The sequence below is a fragment of the Tamandua tetradactyla genome, chromosome 18 (genome assembly GCF_023851605.1).
Source record: "Tamandua tetradactyla isolate mTamTet1 chromosome 18, mTamTet1.pri, whole genome shotgun sequence".
NCBI classification, from domain to species: Eukaryota; Metazoa; Chordata; class Mammalia; order Pilosa; family Myrmecophagidae; genus Tamandua; species Tamandua tetradactyla.
Genome location: NC_135344.1, coordinates 41,027,314 through 41,045,943, shown reverse-complemented (window position 1 = coordinate 41,045,943; position 18,630 = coordinate 41,027,314). Strand labels below are relative to the sequence as shown.

At 38.8% G+C, this 18,630-nt stretch overlaps 1 long non-coding RNA gene across 2 annotated transcripts in view; it reads left to right on the top strand.

The window, feature by feature from the left end:
- The first annotated feature begins 235 nt into the window (after positions 1-235).
- The window catches only part of LOC143662617 (uncharacterized), a 36,644-nt gene continuing 18,249 nt past the window's right edge, over positions 236-18,630 (top strand). The window contains exons 1-5 of one of the 2 annotated variants that reach the window (XR_013165475.1): positions 236-469; positions 10,844-11,013; positions 13,267-13,382; positions 14,896-15,001; positions 15,803-15,888. This is a non-coding gene — a long non-coding RNA (uncharacterized LOC143662617). The remainder of the gene's footprint in view (positions 470-10,843; positions 11,014-13,266; positions 13,383-14,895; positions 15,002-15,802; positions 15,889-18,630) is intronic. The other variant, XR_013165474.1, reaches the window with a different exon arrangement.

The window sequence follows — 18,630 nt, the reverse complement described above, 5'->3', positions numbered from 1 at the left end:
TTTTTCTACTTGGAATTTCACTTTTCAAAGCAAGAGAGGAGTTTAATTAGGGTTAACTTTAAATGCATTAACAAAATTAATATCCATCATCATAAGTAAACTTGTTAAGCAATTCCTGTGTTCTGTGCGTTGCTCACATTTCCAAGTGCTTTGCATGCATTATTTCATACTATCCTCCTTACATCACAGTGGGTGATGATGTTGTTAGTATCCTAATTTGCAGATGAGAAAAAGGGCAGGGAAGGGCAGATAACTCGCCCAACATCATACAGCTAGAGAATGGTCAAACCTGGATTCAAATCCCACAGCTCAAGTTGAAGCTGTCAGACATTTGAAAGCCCTCTATATTTTGGGGGCAGGGAACATCACAACTCCTCATTTCTCTAGGAAAGGAAGGGTCAAAAACTGAATTTTCAGACAATTAAAACTTACGCTCATCGGCTCAAAAGTTAAAAACTAACAGTTTGAGGTAAGAATTCTTTTAAGATATCTTACACACTTTTCTGTTTATTTAATTTAACTTTTTATTCCCAAGTCAGTGCCATTTTATAGGGATCCATTATTCCTTTAATATCTTGCTGCTTTGGGAGTTATTAAGTTGAATACGTCCATTTTGGCTTTTTCCTGAATGGTCGAGAATTGCCATACATTTTGAGTGTTTTAAGTTCTGTTTTTTTAGTTTTGCTTGTCTTCCCCTGCCACAGAAGTTCACTTAAGCATGGAGAAGGCATGGCTGAGTGGAGAAGATGCACCTTTGTATAGAGGACCATATAACTCATTATCCAAATATTCTGAAAGTGGAAGGGGTACTATTAAAAATTAAGCAGAATGATGGGTTTAAGATGGGACTGTCATATGCAAACTGGGATGTAAGATTACTTTAACTTTGGAGCCAAGTGGACCAGGTACAGCCCTTTGCTAGTGAAAACATCTTGCCCCAAGTTATTTAGTTTCTATGAACCACAGTTTCCCCTCTTTTAAAATAGGCACAATAATGCCAGCTTGTTGTAAGGATTACTGAAAATTTATATAAAGCTCCTGGTGTGTAGTAGGTGCTGGGGAAGTCAGGACACACCTAGTACCATGTCCCAGTCCCACCCTTTCCTTTCCTATTATTCACAGATGTTTCAGCTTGGGGAGATGTTAGGTCTAATGGAGCAGCCTGACCATATCGTAAAGCCAGAAACTGGGAAGAAGCAGCCCTAGTTTCTTCTTGGGGTGGGGGGAATCTCAGGGGCAGGGCTCTCTCCTCCTGGGTTGCATGAATACCCCACCCCTCAGCAGCACAGATTTCTTTCCTTTCTGATTTGCAATGGGCCACGTTGAGCTTCCATCCACCTATGCTGAAGCAATTGGCCTCCCCAGGAGAGGGGCCACAATGAGATCTCTTTCCCTGCTCTTTTGGACCCTTTGTGCTATGTAAGTAATAAGGTGGTCATTTGTTGAAAGTCTCTGTTGTGCTTGAGCCTGTGTTCCCACAACTTGCCATTTAGCAGTTTGCTCCACAGTAGGCATCTTCTGATAGCAGATGCCTCAAAGGCTTGTTGATAGGAAGAAAGTCAAGGGGGTTTAATAAAATGTTTGCTATATAGATTCTCTCATTGCCTGTTAATATTATTATTAAGCTATTAGAATTTTACTTTCTGTTGCTGTAATTGTGTCTATATTTCATGACCCTGCTGCATACTATTCTTTGCTATTTTCATTCTGATGTGGACTAGAAAACAAGATAACCAATTTATTAACATTATGGAGAACTCTCACCTCTGAGTAAGGTGCAGCCTCTTTTCTTTTTTTAACTGCACAATCTTAATTATTTAAAGCATCCCTTTAGACTTTGTCTCTAACCTGAACAATAAAGGTTGTGTGATAATTGACTGCTGTATAAGTAATGCTTTTTGGAGATGCTATGTGTTGGAATATTATAAGTTGATTGATACTTATAGTTAAGGCGGTTGTGGTGGTTTGACCACACATGGAATGGGCTCCATAAAAACATGTTCTTAAATCTGATCCATTCCTGTAGTTGTGAACCCATTGTAAGAAGGACCTTTTGATGAGATTACTTCAGTTAAGGAATGTTTCACCTCAACAAGATGGGTCTTAATTCTATTACTGGAGTAATTTATAAGCAGAATGAAATTCAAACAAAGAGAGAAAGCCACAAGAAGCAAGAAGCCAAAATTAATGAAACCTAGAGGAGAGGGGAGAAACTAACAGATGCCATCAGGTGCCTTGTCATGGGCCAGAGGAGGCAACAATCACCAATAGCCAGTCTTTGGGAATAAAGCATTGCTTTGATGATGCCTTGACTTGGGCAGTTTCTTATTCTCAGAACTGTAAGCAAATAAATTTCCATTGTTTAGCCAAACCATTTCATGGTATTTGCTGGAGTAGCTAAGGAAACCAGAATAGTGGTTTAGTTTGAAAAATTTGAATTTTCTACAAGCGGGCAAGGAGGGAGGGGTCCCCTCCCAAGCAGTACAATAGGGCATAATAGAAAATTTTGTAACTTCTGACAATTTTTGGAGATAAAGGCTTCCAGAACATGAAAGGTTGAATCACTTAATTTCTTGCTCCCTAAGAAAACAAGATTTATTTATATTTATAAGAGGTAAGTAAATTTAGCTGTCCTTTTTACATAATGAGCTAATAATTATGAGAATGTGTGTTATGCTCATAGTATTTAAGAGGCATATAGGGTGAATCAAATGCTGTTGTAATTTTCCTTGGTCATTTAAAAATTGTAATAGTAAGAAATTGCTATTTTTATAGCTTATTTCTACTAGAATTGAATCAGAGACTTCAACTATCTTATTTATTACTGTATCTCTAGTTCCACCCACAGGCACTGGTACATGGTAGATCTCAATACATAATATGTTGTTTCCAAATATTTGGTGACTAAATGAATATTAATGACACAAGGTATAGATAATTCCTATATGGTGAACTAAGTGTTTGCCCCCCTCAATATACTGTCTTTTTGGGATGACCTCTTGACTTAATTTGGGTAATTTAGAGGCTGATCATTTTGAGGAACGTGAGGTATCACTGAAGTCTAAATGTGTGTCAAAATAATAGCATTTTTTAGAGCAAGAAAGCATCTGCTCAAATGTTCCTATCTGTGCTAACTTCTTTTACTTATGCTTAATTCATTTACTCAAACATATATTGAGTGTCTGCTATGTGCCAGGACCTGAGACATGGTTGAAAAATATGAGGGGGTGGTTCTTTATAGTATTTCAAAGTGAATATGAATACCTCACTTTTCTCTTAGAAAAGCTATGAGCATCTACACAAAGTGTTAATGCATTTCTTTATTTTTTTAGGTGTGCGCGTGTATGAATGAATGACAAAGTGATAGCTATTGTCTTTTGCTCTCCATTTCTAGTTAAAATATTGGGCTTCTTTGTTTTATCCTAAGAGATGAGTCTATTTTGTATTTTGTCTCTGAAGGATAGTGTTCTCTGGACAGCTATGGCAATGACTAACAGAAATGCTGGGACACCATCTTCACTTCTGCCAGTTTTCATTGTGTTTGGGTGGATATGTTTGCAAATACACTGATTCTCAACTGTTCTCATTAATGGTCAGGAACAGAATGCAGGCAGGCAAGCTCAGCAACTAAACATTTACAGTGTGCTTTTTGGCTTTGAAATATGGTCGGGCACAACATCAGTCAGCCTGCCTCTGTCTCTCCTTCTCTCTCTCCCTCTCCCCTCCCACCTCCATTTCTTGTACCTCCCTCCTCCTCTCCACTCCATCTGTTATTCACTCTCATAAATTCTTGGTAGCCATTTCATTAGTCATTTATTCCATGACCATTTGTTGTGCCTCCAGCTCATGTCAGCTATTATGTCAGGGACTATGCCACAACTGTGGTATCTAGACTTAAAAGCTCACAGTCCAGTGAGGATCACAGATAAAACAAAGCATGCGGATATATGTTTTATTAAAAATTTGTAAGACAAATTATGAAATCCCTGAGAAGGGATGTTTGTACCCTCAGGGAGTGGGTAAGGGCTTCCTAGATGATTAGAAGTGCAGGCCAGCAAGAGTGGACTTTGGGACCCTGTCATTTTCCAGAACAAATGTAGGCCTTGGTTCTGGACACTTAGGTTCAATTCCAGGACTTCTGCAGAGTTGCATGAATTTAGAACAACTTTGAAAAGCTAGATTTAAAAATAATGATGATGATAGCAGTAACTCCTTTATGTCAAACTTTGAGGATTCCCAGCTGTGGTGGTTTGAAGCCATATATATACCCCAGAAGAACATGTTCTTAAATCTAACCCATTCCTGTGTTAGATTTTAAGTAGGAATTTTTGATGAGGTTACTTCAGTTAAGGTGTGTCTCACCTTAATCAGGATGGGTCTTAATCCTGTTTCTGGAGTCCTTTATAAGGAGAATAAAATTGAGATAAAGGGGGAGAAAACCATGGAAGGAAGAAGCTGAAATTAATGAAAACTGGAAGAAAAAGAAGAGACTGGCAGACCCTGCCATGTGCTTTGCCCTGTGGCAAAGGAGCCAAGGACCACCAGCGTCCAGTCTTTAGGAAGAAAGCATCGCCTTGATGCCTTGATTCGGACATTTTCCCAGCCTCAAAACTTGTGAGTAAATAATTTCCCTTTGTTTATCTTGACTCATTGCATAGTAATTGCTTTGAACAGCCTAGGAAACTAAAACACTAGCTATTATTTCATTTGACATTTTAGGTGAGAACAGTTATCATCTTTGCTTTGTAGACAAGACCAATAAGAGACAAAGAGGAAAAGGCATTTGCTTTTTATTGCAGACAGAACTAGAACAATTGAGTGTGAGGTTCTAAAACTAGAAGACATCTTAAAAATAGCAGGGCACAAGCATATCTAAGGGAAATGAGGCTAGGGTAGATTAAAGAATGATACAGAATGATGCAGTTAATTAGCATATAAAAGTGGACCTCAAATGGGGCTCCTGACTTTTGCAGCTAAATCATGCTGGGCTACATCTTCATTTTGAATTCATCTTCAGTGAATGAGCTATTTAACATTTGGCATGAAGCCTCTCCTTTCCCAGTTTTTCTATCAGTTGATTGATAATCTGCAAACAGATGCTTAATTGTGTTAGGGAAATTCATTGGATAACATAATCTTTGAAAGAGCTGAATTGTTTTACCATCCACAGATCTTCCCCCGTTTCCCCAATTGATCTTTTTGTAAAGTTGAGTATTCTGTCCTGGAACTTACCTAAAACCCCATTCAGCCTTCCAGGACTTGCCCCAGCTTCTGTGGCCATCAGCCTGTAGGCCTTGGCTCTTTCCTGAGCTCTGAGGGCGTACAGAGGGCAGCTCAATAGCAGACCTCCAAATGTTAGCTATGCCTGTGTCCCCAAACCAATCTCAACAAATTGACTCCAGGCCCCAGACCGTCAGTAAATATGCCAGGAAAAATCAAATCCAATTACATTTCTTTCATTTAGATGAGTATGCCGGCAATAAGAGGATACCAGTGTTGCTTAAGATGACTTTTAGTATCATGATCATGTTCTCAGATTTTTCTGCATAGGTGGCATTTGGCTAGGTCTTGGGGAGGCTGGATCTTGGGGAATCAGATATTTCCCCTCATTTCCTTGCTTCTAGCACAGTTAGTCACAGATAATAGGGGTCTTCAAATTATTTGGTGAATATTGATAAAGGCTGTAATAGCTATAAAATAGGATGAAGACCATCAGCATGTCAGCTGGCATGGCCCTGGAGGATGGATGGACTTTGTCCTAAGCCACTTGGTCTCTTCTTCTTGCACTTTGAATATGATTTTGTCACACAGTTACTACTTATCTTCCTCTTCCCCAAGTACTGACCCTTCTCAATGAACTGGTGCAAGCCTACCCTGAACATAACGTTGGAGGGTGGAGGTTACAGAGAAGGCTAATCAGTACCAGCCCCCAAGAAGCCAACAGTGTAGTTGAAAAAAGCAGTAGAAGAAAGGGTTGAGAAAGCTACCTGGGGGAGGTGAAACTAGAGCAGAGCCCTGGAAAGGCAGAAAGGAAGCAACATGGGGAATGGAAAAGGAATAATTTTGTTTGAGAAAATATTAATGAGATTGACAATGATTAAGAATAAAATGGGATAAAACTTTCCAGGTAACCTCTGTGCATCTAAATTAAAACAACCACAACAAACTTTTTATCAAGTCCATCTCACTTATTGTATTTTATTTCATTAAACTTTGGCTGGCAAATATGTAATAATAAAAGGATCATGAAGACAGAATTTAGAAAAAGAGGAAAAAAATTATTAATGAATATGAAAAAACTTAACCTTAGTAGTAATTAAAAATACAAAGTTGAAAAATGAGAAATAATTTTCATCTGTTAAATAGGCAAAGGTTTAAATAGCAATAAAATATCCTGCTGGTGGAGTTGCAGAAAGGTGAGCAATCTCATAAAAAAAAATGGGAAATTTGATATAATTACTGGGAAGCCATTTGATAATATGTACCAAAGATTTAAAAAAACAAAACACCTGGCCCCACCCAGTCAAGATGGCTAAGTGAGATACATCAGGGCTCAGTGCCCCCACAGACTCTTTGAACAACCAGCAAGAATTGGTAAGAACATCTTTCTCAAAGCTCCAGAAAACAGTTAAAGGATTATGGTAACAGGGTGAGTGCCCAATCAAGTAAAGGCTACTCAAAAACAATAGGACTTCTTCGTGCCCTGGCTAGCCCCTCCTTTACCCCTTATGCTTGGTGCAGAGCGGGCTTGGCCCCCATTCTCAGTGGGGATTCCTGGCCCTGGTTCTGGAGGGAATAGAGTAACTCTCATGCACATTGTGAGCATGTATGTCTGGCCCAACCTGACTGGTGGTGGTCTGAGGGGCTTGCCATCCAGAACTGCCATCAAGGAGCAGGCAGCTCACAGGAACTCTCCTACAGAACCCTGTGGGAAATAGTCAAGATATGCTGCCTGGGCAAGGGATTGCTGGCTGTGGGATATACAGTGCAGTGCCTGGGACCATGAGGAAACATTCTTGGGGAAGAGATGACAATTGTATCCATGTAAATGGAGGGAGTTTCTAGGGCCCCACAAGACACATGTACAGAAAGGGTCAGGATGCCAGGAGTTATTCCCTAAACTCTCTGTATGGATAAGCCCTGAAGATCACCCACACAGGTAACCTGAAAAGACTGTGAAGGGTGTTCTCTTCTTCCTTCTCCTTCTCCTCCTCCTGCTTCATCTTTTTTTGCTAACTCCTAGCATTCAAGTAAAGCTCTGTCATAACACTAGCTGGATATAAATTTAAGGAACAGACACCTCAGAGTCTACCTTAAAGCAACGACTCATTTAAAATATCAAAATTTCCACAACAAATGCTTACAAAACTTACAAAGAAAAGAAACAGGAAGTGATGGTTCAGCCAAAGAAGAAAATTAAAGCATCAGAAACTACCAATAAGAGGACAAAACCTGAGGCATTCCAGACAAAGTATTTTTTAAAAAATGGTACTAAATATGTTCAAAGAGCCAAGGGAAAACATAGCAAAGAACTAAAGAAAATCAGGAAAGTAGATGAACACAAAGAGAATATCAATAGATAGATGGAAATTGTAAAAAGGAACCAAACAGAGCTGAAGAGCACAGAAACAGAAATTTAAAATTTCCTAGAAGGCTTCAACAACTGGCAAAAGGAAGAATCAGTAAACTTGAAGATATGACAATTGGGATCACTGGTATGAGGAGCAGAAAGAAAGAATTAAGAAAAGTGAACAGAGCCTGAGAAACATGTGGGGCACCATCAACTGTCCTAATATACACATTGTGAAATTCCCAGAAGGAGAGAAAGAGAAAAAGGGGCAGAGAGAATATTTAAAGAAATAATGGCTGACAACTTCTCACATTTAACGAAAGACATGAATACCTACATCCAAGATGTTCAACAAACTCCAAACAGGATAAACCCCAATAGACCCTCCCCACAGCAATTATAATTAAACTGTAAGATGCCAAAGATGGAGAAGTCTGAAAGCAATAAGAGGAAAGCAACACATCAGGTACAAGGGAGCCTCAATAAGAATGAATGCCCAAGAGTATGAACTGTTTCTGCCATCACGTAACTGAGCAAAAAGAGTTTTGAGGACTCATTAGCGCGTAATTCCTGTTGGAAATGAACACTGAACTGTACAACTCTGTTTTCACCCCTGATGAGATGTAACACTGCCAACCATCTCTTATAGGATGGTTGATTTGGGGGTATTTCAAGCAATGGGAGAAGAAAGCCAAGGTGACTTGATGTGGCTGTATTTCAGCAGTTGAATGTTTTTTATTATTTATCTGTGTCCTTTTTGGTGTGCATTGTTTTTTGGTGTGTGTGTTTTAGTTTTGTTTGTTTTTTATATTTTGTTTTTTTTTCAGTTAGTCTTTGGTACCATGTGGTTTTATCTCTCCTCCTGAAAGGATGTGTATATAACTTAAAAAAAAAGAGACATGTACAGTGTTGTAAATAAAATGTCTCCTGACATTGTGCTGAGCTGAGCCACCTGCATGGGGCAGCCTCCTCTGCGTAGCCATGAGAGACACTATTATGTTGCTGGGCCATGTGGGGCCAGGAGCTTCCCTGAACCATCTGGAGTTGTGCTCTGGATCCAGTATTTTTTGTTATCAAATCTTGTGACTCGACACATCTACTGATTGGAATGGAAGTCTTACTCTAGGTCCCTATTTTTGTCATATGGAATTGAATAAAATGCAGGATGTAATATTAAAAAAAAAAGAGCAAGTGTCAATTTTTCATTAGAAACCATGGAGGCAAGAAGGCAGTGGAATGACATATTTAAAGCAGCAAAAGCAGAAAAAACCTGCCAATCAAGAATTCTGTATCTATCAAAACTTTCTTTCAAAAATGAGGGAGAGATTAGGACATTCACAGATAAATAAAAGCTGATGGAGTTCATCACCGCTAGACAAGGATAATAGACAATAGATCAAAGCCACACGAAGAAATACAGAGCTCTGGTTAAGGGTAATGTCATGGTTAAATATAAATGCCAATGCTGTTGTGTTTTGTTTGTAACTTCACTTTTTATTTCCTCCAGGATCTAAAAGGCAAGTGCATAAAATATAATGAGAAAGTAGTAGCTTTGGGGTTCATAGTGAATAAACCTGTAATTTGTAACAGGAACTACCTAAAAGTGGGAGGGTGAAGGATTCTAGAGCAGGGGGGAAGGGGGACTTGATGAAAAATGGGCGTAAGGTTTCTCTCTGGGGAGATGGGAAAGCTTTAGTAGTGGAAGGTGAGGAGGGCACTGCCACTTAGGGAATGTGAGTAACCCACTGAGTGCTGTACCTGGGCGTGCTCGCAGTGAGAATGTTTATGTTGTACATATGTTCCCACAATAGAAAAAGAAAGAAAGGGAATTAAAGAGACAGTGATGATTAAATGAAATGCATGATTCTGGACAGGAGCTAACAAGGGAGCTTAACATTATTGGGTCATATGAAAACAAACAGACTACAGAATGTAAGTTTTATATCAATGTTAAATGTCTTGAACTTGTTAATTGCACTTGGGTGGATACATAGTGAGTATCCTTGAACATGGGCATGGGCATGCAGTATTAAGGTTCCAGGCACATAGTGTGTACATCCTACACTCAAGTGTTTAGAAAATGGATTGATAAATATACAATATATAGATTGACAGAATGATGGATAAATGGTTAGAATGATATGGCAAATGGGGGAGAATGTTAAAATTGGTGGATGTGGGTATCTGGGTAAATAGGGTTATACTGGAGTTCTTTGTATGGGGTTTGTATTGCTTTTGTAACTGTCCTGTTAAGTTTGAAAGCATTTCAAAATAAAAAGTTTAAAAAAGAAAAAACCTTTTATCTCCTCTAATACAGTAATCATTATTAAAAAAAAACAGTGTTTAAAAGTTAAAAATACACATTCAAACACAGTTATTACAATGTTACAACTTTTTAACTATGCTTTAAACAGGTGAAATTGAAAAAACATATTTAAATAATTAGTGGTTAAATATGCTACATGTGTAGGACAGAATGTTATGTTTGCATTAAAATAAGATTTTAGTTCTAATGTTCGCCAATATTGTAGATTTACCATATGTCAGGCATTATGTGAGTCCTTTTGAATATGTCATATTTTAAACCCTTATTATTATATATTATTCCCTCATTGAATTTTCCTATTGTAATAAGAAAAATAAAAACCAATTCTTACAATGATCATTAAGGCTCTTCCCAATCTGGTCCCGCCCCGCTTTTCCAAACTCCAAGTTTTTCTGTTTTAGAGATAAGGAAGATGAGGTCCACGGAAGTTATGTGAATTACATAAGGTTAAAGAACAGGTCAGAGGCAAGGTCATGAATGGAACCCCAGATCACTCAACAGAGTGCCAACGCAATAGAATTTTCATTCTCTTTGCTTTTCTTGAATAATTGTCTCCCAACATTGTTGAGCATTTAATACATTCCAGGCACTGGTCTGGGCACTAGAGACACAACGAAACATAACATAAGCCCTTCCAGGAGTTCACAACCATGGGGAATACAGGGCTATTTAAAAATAGAATCAAGCCACTAAACTGCCTTAGTTGAGTTCTTTTTCAATTAAAAGGGGATATTAACTGACAAAAATTCTAATGTAATGTAATAGACATGAAAATAAAAGCATATGTTGTCTTGTATCCAGTGGAACAGAGAAAAGTGGCTTATCAATTTCTCTTGAGTGTATTATCAGAGACATTCCAGAATCTTGGCTGAAGTTTTTTGGATCTGAGGTCTGATCAAGTCCCACGCACTCTTTTTGTAAATGACCTATTGTTCTTACTCTATAAGCTTGTACCTGACTACACTGAGAATGAGACCCTTGAACCAGAAATTGATTGATGTCGAGGAGAAACTCATTGTAAGCAGAGTAAATGGAATGTACAAAGGCTTGGAGGCCAGAGGATGCTGAGCTTGTTTGGAGAACTTGAGGAAATTCACTGGAGGGTGCTCTCGTACAGGTGGGTGCGGGGGCACTCTGCCATGAGGCATGAGACCTACCAGGACATACTGTGGAGTTGGGTTTTTATCCACTAGGCATCTGGCAGCCACTGAAAACTTAAGCAGGGGAGAAATATGACCACGCTTGCCTCTTAAAATGACCATGTATTAATCAGTCAGCAAAATGACTGAGATGGATTCAGTCGGCTTCCAAACCCCTGGTCCTGTGACTGTGCAACCTCTTATTCCAGGACAAAGAATGGCTCTCACATAGGAAACCATTTCTACAGGGGGTTAATAAAATTCCTTGAGGCTGAGAAAACCAAACCGCAATTTAAAAACCTTCCTTCAGAGTTGGCAGCCTCCGTGAGTGACTTGCGAGTGTGGGTGTCTGGCAGTTCTGCCCTCATTGGCAGTATATTGCTTTGCCTCCTCCTCATAAACCTTTCTGTTTACTTTGTGGGAGGGTGAAGCCCCTGACAGACCTTATCCCAGAGGAAAATAAAGAAGCAAGAGGTCTTAAATCTTCACGTTCCAGAAACCTCCAAGCCCACAAGAAACTTGGACAGTTGGGGAACTTACCTGGGAATTTTTATGGCTACCTCCCGCCTCCCTCAGTTCCCCTTTCGCACTTCCATCACCCCTTCTTACTTTCTTGTGGCTCCCCTCTGAGCCCCACCTTCCCTATAGACTAATGTTCTCATATTGCCAGCCTCACACTGCAGTTCCCCAGGGCACCTGCCCTTTCCAGAACTGCCCACCTTTCAAAATTACTTCCTTATACTTCTAGTTATAGCTATTAAACTCCTCCTGGGATTGAGCTCAAATTTGTGCTGGGAGGAGAGCAATTTAATGAAATCACATCCCTGTGAGGTGTAAATAACAGCCCCCAACTTCATCCCTTGAATCATCCCAGGTATGTTAGGAACGTAATCAAAGGGAGAAATCTCTGTTGAGTATAGTAATGTAGTAATAGCAGTAGCTTCCAGGCGGAGGTTATATTTCAGGATCCCTTAAAGTATGCCTCCTTTGCAGCCACTACACTTCTGGCTAAGGCAGATCTGCTCACTGTGCAAGCTCCATTTGGCAGATTTTGGAATATTCACACTCACCTCTTACTTATCAGCACCAGCTGCTGTCCCTTCCCCTGTACTTGGGGCTCCCTGACCTGATTGATTCCCAACAAGCCTGAGCCTGTCTCTCTGTCTTTGCTCTGAGAGTCACATTCATTACCAGGAACAATAGTAGGCAGATGATTAGAAGAGAAAAGAAGGAGAGAGAGAGAGGTGTCATTGAGAATGAATGATCTGCAACCAAAAGAGAAGTGCAATTTATTTTTTAAAAATTATCAGCAAGGGGGGTGGTGTGATGGTGGTTCAGTGGCAGAATTCTTGCCTGCCATGCTGGAGACGTGGGTTCGATTCCTGGTGCCTGCCCATGCCAAAAAAAAAAAAAAAAAAAAAAAATTGTCAGCAATGCAAGTAGCTGGAGCTCTTCAACAAATATCCAGTGAGTTTTCATGGTGCCAAAAGTCTGGATTAAGAGGTGGGGATCTTTTAAAACCAGCCTTACATATTATAAATGTCCTCAAGTCTAAGCATCATCATGTGTAAAATGAAGGGTTTGAACTGATAGCTTTGGCTCCTTTTACATCCATTATGTGACGACTTCAGACTTGTGTGATGTTTATATACTGTTCTTTTGACCACCAATTTCTCTGCTGTGGGGTACAAGAAAGGCCACCCCCCAAAAATGACATGGTAGAAAGAACACTGGACTTGGCACCGAAAGACACAGATTCCAGTTGTGGCATCTACACTTACAACACTGCATTTTGGCTCAGTAATGGAACCAAGTTGATTCTCAGTTTCTTTGTCTCTAAACTAGGGTTAATAATTCCCTTTTTTTGCTTTCTTTACAATATTGGAAACTATACAATTACATAATCATTAGCTCTTCTTATTTTCAAAAATGGCTTTGGTCCTGAAAGTCAAGTGTAACTAAAACCTGTATTTCCTGGTGGCTACTGCAGGAGGCAGGGACAGATGGTGAGTGAGGGTGCATTGTTTCCTGAACTTGGGTTTAATGGGACTCAGTATCCCAATCACACACAACTGACTTCTCTTTTGCAAGTCTCACGATGGAAAATCATTTGTTATATGGCTGAAAAGAAGGAGCTCTAATAATTAACAATCAATTAAATATGTGATAGAATATATTTTATAGTTTTGTGAGATAAGTAATAAAAATGTTTTCTTTCCCTAATCTTTAAGGGATGTGCTAAGGAAAAACAAAAGGGTATAAGTGCTTCCAGTACAAGGGAGAGAATGCTATCAAAAGCAAGCACATGCCCTGGACAATCAACTGTGTCAACAGGAGGATAATGGAGGTGAGGCTAATGGCATTTTTATTTATTCTTTCTGATCCAAGTACAACTGATCTTTGATCTTTTTTAATTTTCTCCATCACTGAAAGATTCTCTTTGACTACATGGGTTTTTGGCTTTTCCCCTGATAGGAACACATGATGGACAAACATATTTCCCATAGCAGTCCAGGGTGCTGATTACAGGCAGGAATGAAAGGAGGCTTGACCTCATCCCACTACCAGGGTGGAACCCATGGGGAGGCCAAGTGTGCTTTGCATGAATGGGAATTGCTTACTGTGGCCTCTGCTTCCTCCACGTTTCACGTTACAAAGAGTTTGGCTATCATCAAAAGTCACTAGGGTTAGGAGTCTCATTGTCCTCTGTCACACTGCTTGCTTTTCCTGTTTACTCATTTTGGCAGAAAATTATTTGTGATCTTATATTTCTATCTTTTCACGTGGGTGTGTGCATCCCTTTTGGATCAGGAGCTGTCTTGTGTACCTCTTTTTCTCGTAAAAATTGAACTCCTGAGTCAGAACATAAACTCCTCCTAGGTTCGAATTGTATATTTCATCTTTGGACCTCCAAGCAATTAATTCAGTATGGGACACAGAGTAGGCACTTTATGGACTCTTCTTGTGAAGCTTCATAAATATTCCTTGGATTTAGCTGAAGCTTTTTATAAGTAGGATTATGGCTCACTGACAATTCAATCAGCAGCAAATAGAGAAACTCTGAGGTTGGGAGGAGATTGGAGGTGTACTCAGATGCTTTGCCTTCCTAACATTAGCTGCCTATTAGGATGAGGCCATATTCCTTCCTAAGAAGGATAGAGGAAGAAAGTCAGCATGTGGTGGTGAATTAGCTTTTGGCCAACTCCTCATTCACTGCAAAGCAAAGTGTAACAATCCCACATTTGTGCATGTGAAAAAGCTTCAAAAATGATCTAGTTCATTTTTCTCCCTTCGTGGATAAGGACCTTGAGGACCAGGATCTTAGGGGATGACCAATTCTGAAAAAAATTGTTCTGGGCACTTTTTTAAAAACAGTTCCACTGATTAGCAAAAGTAGGTTTATTTAAATGGAGTGTTTGGATCAAATAATAGCGGCAGAAACATATCTCGATGTGGCAGACACAGCCAACTCTCCTCCCTTATTCCCTTCTGAAATAGAGGTTGTTCCTGGGAAATAACTGCCTAGCTGGGAACAATATTTTCTAGCTTTCTTCACATTTCCATGGGGCCTATGACTGGGCTCTGGACTGTGGAATGTGGGTAAAAGTGATACACATCACCTCCAGAACTGGCCCCCTGCAATTCTCTCACATCACTCTCCATGTTCTCTTTTCTTCACGTTCTTACTTCAGCTAGGGTCACCATTGCTAATAAACTGGGAGTTAAGACGACGATTCTTAAATAAGAATCTTAAATTCCCCCTGAGGAATTTACCTATCAAGTCAAATGCCCTGTAAAGACAATATGGCTCTGCCTCTATTCACATAGCTCTCTGAGAAATATTTCTCTTCACCTATCAGACTGGCAGAAACTCAAAGTTTTGATGATACTTTTTGTCGGTGAGGCTGTGGGGAAATACTCTCTCATACGTGGCTGAGAAGAGTGTACAAAGTTACAACTGTTTTGGTGAGTAGGAAATATTTATCAAAATTATCTACATACTCATTTAAATTTGAATTAGCAAAACTATTTCTGGAATTTACTCTTTAGACACACCTGCACATACCTGCACATGCATGAAATGACGTGTGGGCAAAGAAATCTGAGGCAGCATCATTGGTAATACTAAAATGTGGGAAACAACCCAAGAATACACTGATAGAGGGATGGTTAAATAAACCATGGTACAAACACCAGTGAAATAATAACCCATCCAAAAGGACAAGGATGTTCTCTATTTAATGCTATCAAAAGGTCTCCAGGATATATGGGTAAATGTAAAAAGCAAGGTTCATAACACTGTACTTAGTATGTGTGCTGGTTTGAAATGATGTATGTACCCTTGAAAAGCCATGTTTTAATCCTAATCCCATTTTGTAAAGGCAGCTACTTCTTCTAATCCCTATTCAGCATTGTACATTTGAAACTATGATTAGATCACCCCCCGAGATGTGATTTAATCAATAGTGGTTGTTGAGCTGGATAAGATGGAGGCATGTCCCCACTCATCTGAGTGGGTCTTGATTAGTTTTTGGAGTCCTATAAAAGAGGAAACATTAGTGCCAGCTAAGCAGTTATTTCCCAGAAACAAAGAATGAAGGAAATTCTGAGAGAGCAGAGAATGACAAAGCCACGAGAAGCAGAGAGTCCACCAGCCAGCGACCTTTGTAGATGAAGAAGGAAAACGCCTCCTAGGGAGCTTCATGAAACAGGAAGCCAGGAGATAAAGCTAGCAGATGACGCCGTGTTTGCCACATGCCTTTCCAGATGAGCGAGAAACCCTGACCATGTTTACCACGTGCCTTCTCATTTGAGAGAGAAACCCTGAACTTCATCGGCCTTCTTAAACCAAGGTATCTTTCCCTGGATGCCTTAGATTGGACATTTCTATAGACTTGTTTTAATTGGGACATTTTCTGGGCCTTAGAACTGTAAACCAGCAACCTCTTAAATTCCTTTTTAAAAGCCATTTCATTTCTAGTCTATTGCATTCTGGCAGCCAGCAAACCAGAACAGTATGTTACTTTTGTTTTAAAAAAGGAGAAGGGAGAAGGACATATATTCATACATGATCTCATCTGCATTAAGAAAGGAATTGGGAGAAGGGTAGATAGTGATAGATAGGAGTGAGAGGTAGATTTTTCTTAATCTATACTTATTATATACTTATTTCAATTTAGGTGAGTGTATTCCCTGTTAAAATACAATTAAATTGAAAATTACAAAAAGGGAAGGGAATAGAGGCCATCTCTGTTGGCTTCTACCCAAAAAGGCACAGAAGCAGGAGTTACTGAGCAACTAGTGTTAAAGAATTTTTATTAAAGATAAGTCAGGCCGCACTTTGGAGTGACTGACCCAGAAATATTGATATGCCTCTGTCAGTCCCAGCTGGCTCAGTATATTGCACTCATCAACTTTTGTTTTCAGCCGTAATCATTTACATTTGATTGAATGAAGTTCTCCTGCCTTCCTCAGATCATTAGTACGTTTCAAGAAATGATGAGTTTTTGCTCCCATGAGCTTGTTTGTGTGAACTTCCCTCCTTTGGTGGCTCCTATTTATTAAGAGTCTACTATGTGCCAGATGCTATATTAAGAACTGGAGATAAACAGACAATAAAACAAGTCATCTCTTCTAAGAAATTATGGTTAGACAGGAGAGTGAGAGATAAATGTCTAAGATGCAGTTTGGTTAGAGATGTGATGGGAGGGCAATCCTGGGTGGTAGAGAAGCACAAGGTAGAGTCTCAACTTTAAGAATTCAGATAAAGCAGTCACTTGGGCAGAATCTATGCAGCTATATATTTATATGAAGTTAACATATAAAAATGAATTGCATTTCTATATTTTGGCAACAAAAAGAAAGTAAAGTTTTGAAAATGATACCTATCATTAAGCCCAGTTTATAGAAGAAGAAACTAAGACACAGAATAGTTAAATTGTCCAAGATTACAGATCTAGGAAGTGCAGAGTCTGCATACAACCCCCCATGATCTGGCCTCCAAATCTGTGCCTTTATTATTATGCTAGGTTCTCTTGATAACTTCCTAATAAAAGTTAGGAAGTTTTCAAGTTTTCTTGATAACTTCCTAATAAAAGTTATCAAGAGAGGAGTGATGAGTGGGAAGTGAAAGAGCACAGAGTATTCAGGGAGCTATTTGCATGTGGCTGGAGAACAGAGTGTAAGTTTGGGTGGCAGCAGGTAGGTAGGGGTGGGGGCCCGTGGACCTCAGGGGTCATGCTAATTTTTCATTTTATCTGGAAATCAATGGAACCCCATCTTTGCATTTTAAAGTAGGAATGTAACCATCAGTGCCCAAAACATGAGTTTTCATTGACTGACACACTCATCTAAGCACAATTGGATCAAGAACCAAAACATCACCAGCCCCTGAGGAGTCTCTTCATGTTCCCTTCATTTACTGCCTCCTTCAATGATAACTGCTACATTGACTTCCTAATAGTTTAATCTACTTTTATTGACTTTGATCTTTTATATAAGTGGAATCATATGACATATACCCTTTTGCATCTGGCTCTCTTATAATTAAGAGATTCATCTTATGACATACATATTGTTCATTCTCTTTGCTGTATAGAATGTAAGGATGTATCTGCCTCAACTGTTTATCCATTCTATTGTTGATTAGCATATTTACAATGGTTTCCAGTTTGAGGCTATTATATATCATTATATATATAGCATTATAATGCTATAATGATTGTTCTTATAAATATATTATAGGAAACATATGCACCTTGTAGTGCATGCATATGAATCTAGAAGTAGAATCACTGGATCATAGGGTATGCATATTTTGGCTCTTGTAGATACCGCCAAACAGCACATATACTTAATGGTGAGATAATGAAAGCTTTTTTCCTGACATTAAGAGCTACTTTTATTCAACATTGTACTGAAGTCCCTGACAGTGGAAAAAGGCAAGAAATCAATATAAAAGACAAGAGAAGAGGCTTGGAAAGAAAGAAAGAAAGCAAGACATCACTTATCACAGGGGTTTTAATTATATATATATGAAATCCAAATGAATGTTTAAGCTATTAGATTTAATTAATGAATTTAGTTAGGTCTCTATATATTTATATGAAGCCAATGTATAAAAATTAAGTGCATTTCCATATTTTGGAAACAAAAAGAAAATAAATTTTGAAAATACTATTTTCTGTAGCCTCATAAAGCATCAATTGGATTTAATTGAATGAAAACTGCAAAATCTTCTTACTAAAATCTCTAAAACATCATTAATAGAAATTAATGGAAGAATATATTATTATCCATGGATTAGGTGAATCAGTACTGTAAAGATATAAGTCCTGATGTTGATCTATAGATACAATGAAACAAAAACAAATTCTGGGAAGATTTTTTTTTTGAAGAATTTGAAAAACAGATCTTAAAATGTATATGGGAGAGCAAAGGACCAGGAATAGTTACAATAAACTAATTTTTAAAATTATCACTAGCATAGCATCTCACAATCTAGGAAAATGTTTCTTATTTTTCTCTCTAGAATTAAAGCACAAACCGACTGGATGAATGAATCCTTTCTAGAACTTTCAGAGCTTGAACTTTTT